This window comes from Rhinopithecus bieti, unplaced genomic scaffold (genome assembly GCF_001698545.2).
Source record: "Rhinopithecus bieti isolate Rb0 unplaced genomic scaffold, ASM169854v2 scaffold_18418, whole genome shotgun sequence".
In the NCBI taxonomy this organism is placed as follows: domain Eukaryota; kingdom Metazoa; phylum Chordata; class Mammalia; order Primates; family Cercopithecidae; genus Rhinopithecus; species Rhinopithecus bieti.
This window is the reverse complement of record NW_016809431.1, coordinates 1,719,749-1,726,470: the sequence shown is the minus strand read 5'-3', so window position 1 is coordinate 1,726,470 and position 6,722 is coordinate 1,719,749. Positions and strand designations below refer to the sequence as shown.

The following is a 6,722-nucleotide window of genomic DNA, read 5'->3' as shown; positions in this document are numbered from 1 at the left end:
AAAAAAAAAAAAAAAAAAGTTAGGAAAGAGACACAGAACTGATTCTCCCTCATCAGAAGGAACTAACCTTGCCAACCCATTGATTTCAGAGTTCCAGCTTCCAGAAGTGGAAGAAAATACATTTCTATTCTTTTAAGTTATCAATCATCGGTACTTTGTTACAGTGGCTCTGGGAAAATAATATAAGGAGAAAAGATAAGTTGACAAGTTCCTTGTTCTCAGGTAGCTTATTATCTAGCAAAGGGGGGACTATTCAAGAGAATGGGTAAATAGGATCAGTATACACATAGATTTTTGTGTTCCACTTCACATTGTCTTGGCTGCAGCAATCGGCTTACAGCAGATGGAAACTAATGGCACATGAGGGGCACGAGGTATCCTTTGTTTTCTGTCCTAGGGAATCTCTGACACCTCACTGTGTTCCCAACATTAATGCATGTACAACCAATAAAAGACTAAACACTTAATGGGGCAATTATTGACCAAAGGGGAACAGGAGCTAGTGTATAGATTTTTCCCTTGGGAGGACAATTCAGAGTTACATTCTATATGGTCCCTCAGAAAGTCCTGGCAGGTTAAACTACAACTGTCCAAAGTGATGACCAACTTGAGAACATGTTTCTACTAGCTGTCCTTCTTTCTCTGTCTCACTCTTTTCAGGTCTATACTTCTACATCCCCTAGATGACTTCCCAAAGTATTTCACAAAAGGCCTGACCTCAGGACTCTGACAAGGGACCCAGGCTAAGATGAAATTACCTAGAATTCAAGGCCAAATTTGAGTTGAAAAGCACTGACCGAGAATGCTACAAAAGTCATACCTTGCTGAGAAAACTGAGGAAAGGGTTCAAAATGTAAAAGCCATTTTAGAAGGGAACTTAAGAGATGGCATGATTATAACAAACATAAATATGAGGACAGTATTCCAGGAGAAGGAAAAGAATGATCAAAGGTCAGAGGCTGGAAAAATGATATATATATTTGGGGAAAGAGTCATTTAATTTAGCTGAAATACAGTGCAAAGGAATCAGGGAACAACAGAAGGAGGTACAATGTATAAATACGGAATGGAACAACATCAAGCTTTAGTGACTTCACAGTGTAAGGAAGCTGAAGTTTCAATAGAGTGCCCACAGAAATGGTGTTATAACAAGTCTACAAGGTACAAAGAGAAATTTAATAAGGCCATGTTGCTTTAACGTTTCTGTTACAGACTATGTCAGAAGTAGCTGATACACTGATATACATTAAGTGATGATAAAATCAAGCATCTAATTGAACAATGAGTATCTGCTTACCATCTTGGTGATCATTATATATTACACTATACTTTAAACAAACTTGGTAAATGAAAATCTGAATTTACCAAAAGCAAGTAACACTCATTCGCAAAAGTAAAATAACTTTAAAATCCTTCAGCTTAAAAAAATGGAGAACAGATGAGTATGCCTGTGTATGGCCCCACAAAGATGGCCAAATCCTAGTCCCCAAAACTTATGAATGTGTTACCTTATGTGGCTAAAGGAACTCTGCAGATGTGACTAAGTTAAGGATCTTGAAGCAGGATTTCCTGGATTATCCGGGTGGACCCAATGTAATAACAAAGGTTCTTTTAAGAAGGAGGCAGAAGGGTCAGAGAAGAATATGTGACAAGAGTAGCAGAGGGTCAGATTCAGAGAGAGATTTAGAATGCTGCTGGCACTGAAGATGGAGAAACAGGCCATGGGACAAGGAATGCCAAGAACCTGAAGAAAAGCAAGAAAATTGATTCTTCCATAGAATCTCTGGAGGAAACGCAAAGCCACTGATATCTTGATTTCAGTCCAGTGAAAACCGTGTCTGATCTCCAGGACTGCAAGATAATCCATCTGTGTTGTCTTAAACCACTAAATTTGTGTTAATTTGTTACATCTGAAATAGGAAACAATGCCCTATAATCCAGTGATCCCTCTACCAGAGATATATCCAATGAAACTGTTTCACTGGTCGATGTAATGATCTTAAAATACATCATAAATTCTTTCACCCTACTTCTTTAAGAGGTGGATCCTAATTCCTCCCTTGGGTGGGCTGGACTTAGTGACGCACTTCTAATAAAGAGAATACAGCAGAAGCGATGGTGTGTGGCTTCTGAGTCTAGGTCATAAATGGCCTTTCTGTTAGAATCATTGAGGGAAGTCAGCTGCTATGTTACAGACACTCAAGCAGCCCCAAGGAGAGGCCCACATGACAAAGAATTGAGGTCTCTTGCCAATAGCCAATGAAAAACTGAGACTATGCGAGTTAGCCATCTTGGAAGAAGATCCTTCAGTCTAGTCAAGCCCTTCAGATGACTTTATCTGTGACTGACATCATGACTGCAACTTTATAAGAGATCCTGCCTGAGTCAGACCATCCAACTAAGACATTCCTGAATTCCTGCCCCACAGAAACTGTTTAAACCACTAAGTTTTAGTACAATTTGTTATACAGAAATACGTAAATAACATAGTACCTAAGGAGACATGTACAAGAATGTATACCATAAAGGTGTTTGTGGTTAATGGGATTTGGAGAAAACTTATGGCCTTCACTGGAGGAACAGTGATAGGTACTATAGAATACTATACAGCAGAGTTAGCATCACAAACTAGATAGACATAAAGTAAAATGGATAGATGGCAAAAACAGTATTGAGTTAATAATATTCAAAAATTATGTAAATTAAAAACACAGGTTTAAGTACACACAAAAAAGTAAAACCCAAGCAGACACTTGCACACCCATGTTTGTAGCAGCATTATTCACAATAGACAAAAGGTGGAAACAACCTGAAGTGTCCACTGACAGAAGAATGAACAAAATGTGGCACATACATGCAATGGAACATCATTTAGACTTAAAAAGGAAGGAAATTCTGACACATGCTACAGTATGGATGAATCTTCGAGACATTATGCTAAGTGAAATAAGCCAGTTGCAAAAGAATGAATATTAAATGGTTTTTCTTATTTGAGGTTCCTAGAATAGTCAAATTCATTGAGACAAAAGTGGAGTGGTGGTTACCAAGGGTTGGGGAGGGGAAATGGCGTGTTAGTGTTTAATGTGCATAGAGTTTTAATTAGCGAAGATTAAAAATTTCTAGAGATGGGTGTGGTGATGGTTGCACAACAATGTGAATGTACTTAATGCCACAGAACTGTACACTTAAAAGTGCTTAAGGTAAATTTTATGTATATTTATCGCAATAAAGTTTTTTAAAAAAATCTCTAACTGTAAAAAAATAGATTCACAAAATGATGCTAACCACTTCTCAAGAATTTATGCATATTTAAAAACACGAGGAATGGGAGCAGGGTGTGAGAATAAAGGGGAGAAGGCTTACCTTGTATCAACTGATGTATGATTTGATTTACAAAATCAACTTTTGAGAACATTATCTATTCACTTAACGGAAGTTTTCATTGTACATTCAAGATACTTAGTACTTCAAAAGTAATTTAGTTTTCAGAAAATGTCTGTGACTCTAAGCAGATTTTATGAAAAAGCGGTGTTTCAAAGAGCAATCCACCATATTCTTCTAAATTAGAGGATATCTTAGATTATATAAATCTTTAAATATCCTAGGAGTAGCCAAAGCAGTGTTTAACTTGCAATGAAATTTCACATAATTCTACCATGAGTTTCTTAGAGATTAGTTTACATGTCTTATTTGACTCCAGCATCTTTCATAGATGATATTTAGAAGGTATTCTAATAAATATGTAGTGAATGTATTGCCTAAACTATTACCCATCTTTTCTGAACCATAATACTCTATCCCATTTTATGTGCCACATAAGTAGGTTTCAGATTCTAATACAAGAAAAGGGGGAGAAGGGAGATCAAAATTGAAGAGAACATTTAAACATATACAAGTATAAAAGATTGGTTAAATTTCATAAAATGAGTAATAGTTTATAAAACAGACAAAAATGGTAAAATCTACAGAGCAATTAATGCAAATGAGAAACTTCACAGTGGCTTACACCTATAATCCCAGCACTTTGGGAGGCTGAGGTGGGAGGATCATTTGAGCTCAGAAGTTCGAGACCAGCCTGGGCAACCTGGCGAAATCCCATCTCTACAAAAAATACAAAAATTAGCTATGCATGGTGGTGTGCGCCTGTAGTCCCAGCTACCTGGGGGACTGAAGCGGGAGCATCACTTGAGCCTGGGAGGTTGAAGCTACAGTGAGCCATGTTTGCGACTGCACACCAGCCTGGGTTGACAAAGTAAGACCCTTTTTTTTTTGAGAAAAAAAAAAGAAAGAAAAGAAAAGAAAAAACAAAAAACAAAAACTTCAATAGCTTAAATTCAGTTCATAAAACATTTATGAATATTTAATTTTAAATTCCTTAATAGCACAATTCACGCCATATCAGTGAATAATTTCAAAGACCACTAAAGCCAACAGCTCAGTCATAAATTAGATATACTACAAGAGGAATGAAATAAACTTTAGTTCTTTATTTCTTATTTAATTCAGAAAAACCTCTCAATCTAACACTGTTCTACTTAGATGTGTTCGTATGATTAATAACACGATCTTTAAAAAGTTGTTTATGAATGTCATTGTGAAAACTGCTGCTTCTCCATTTGCTTAGTCACCAGGTATTTTATAAAGGATTCTTATATTGTAGATAAAAATTCACAACCAAGTAGGATTGCCTTTTCATTTTTTGAATAATTTGTCAGTGACTTACATTGCTTTTCAAATTACCTCTGTTATATATTATTTTGTATGTATGTAATAAGAGGCATTACAGTTTTATAGAATTAGAATAAAATAGAAGACTTAGGTTCTTTACATTGTTACACAATATTTGACCTTCGATAAAGTCACAACATACTTGATTAGGAGTCTCTAACATTTAAAATAAAATAATGCTACACTGAGCTGCTAAAATGGTAAAAGAAGGTAATTTATGTAAAATAATAATTTTATAGACTCTCAAACACTATGCTAATGAAATTCAAAGAACTGAGCAATATTAGCTGTTAAACTTCATTTGGAATTTTAATGTGACATCTTTAGTTCTAGCTATAGTTTCCATCAGGTTTAAAAAAAGAGACTCTAAGTACTTTTTTTTGAGATAAGGTCTTGCTTGGTTGCCCAGGCTGGTCTTGAACTCCGAGGCTCAAGTGATCCTCCTGCTTCAGCTTCCCTCAGCCTCCTGTTTAGCTGGTATTACAGGCATGGGCCACCACGCCCGGCTCCTAAGTACTATCAACCCTGACATCCATGATCAAGTAATTCTTAAAACAGATATAATTTTTTAAAGAACTGTTTAAATTTAACAGTGAAAAATTTATGTATCTTATTTATCTAAGCCAGCCCAATTCCGTATTATCTTGAAAATATTACTAAAACAATATAATAGGTCATCTTAGGACTTTCTATTACATAAACATTATTTAAGAGGCACTGTCACTGACCCTGGAGGGCTTTACAAAGCCACTGTCATCCTTGTTCAGGGATGGGGAGGTGTGGCAGGTTGGCTACTATAAATATGCACAAAGATAGGCTTTTATATTTAGGTAAAGGAAAAAAAATAAGCTCAATGAAAAACACTTTATATCAAGAGTATATGAGTATTCACTAGACAGAAATACATCTAGAAGAAAAGTCATGTTGCTTTAAAATGTTTGCCTGTAGACTTTATTCAGTGTTATCTAAAAGCAACCAAAGAGAAATATAATATTACTTAAATATAGGTCTTAAATATTAGGCCTACAAAAATTTGTTCACCATAATTTTTCACAAAGTAATTTACATTATAAAGTGGTTTGCTCTTGAATGACCTAATTAATGGCATAAAAGCTTCACTAACAAAGGAAAAGATTCACTGTTTCATACATAATTTATTAAGATTTCCTATAGGATTTATGTTAAATCAAAGAATTTGAGCATCTCTTTCGTGATGTAGAATCAAAGTGTCCAATACATTCTACTGACAAAACATTTATAGCCTGACATTTTTCCTACTTTAAAAAACAGTAACATTTTTTCTCCTGTTCAGGCTGCATTTATAAACTATGGCTTCTTGTAAATGGGCTTCTACCCCCAGTATTTGCTGCACGATTTCTTATTCCTCTGCAGTTGTCTTTTCAGCCTAACAGAGGGAGAAAAAGCACTACTGCAGTCATCCGCAAAAGCCACTACCACTGCATTTTGTAACTAACAAAAACACTGGTATCTTTTTGCCACCCTATTCACAGGGAGTTTACTTAGATGTTTTACAAAAGCAGGCACACTACTGGTGACCAATATTTCATCAACCAACACCACCACTCACGCTCTGCAGTACCTGCCTCCTCCTTTCTCTCATTCCCAGTAGCTCTTTCCACTAGATTCACATCAGCCATCTGCAGCGGTTTTGTCTCCTCTCTCTTTTGGCCACCACTGCATGTGTCCTTGTCGCCAGGGAGGAAAAGAAGCCTTTCAATGGGCTAGAGCTTTTGCTCCTCGCCATGAATATGCCCATTCTTTGTTGTCCTCTACCCGTTTCCTTAGATACTGTTAATCCACTTTGTCAAATGGCATTATAAAACAAAACCCCTTCTAGTCTCAAAACAGCTTTTCTCAGCAGACTCCCCTTAACCCTTCTATCCCTCCCCTTCTTCCTCTTCTGTCAAAACCCTGGATCCGAAGTACAGGAAATCCATCTCCAGCGCTGCAGTGGGGGGAGGGGGGGGGGGGGG

General features: G+C 36.5%; 1 protein-coding gene across 1 annotated transcript in view; it reads right to left on the bottom strand.

The window, feature by feature from the left end:
* Positions 1-6,722, bottom strand: part of APC (APC regulator of Wnt signaling pathway) — a 155,063-nt gene that overhangs the window by 117,847 nt on the left and 30,494 nt on the right.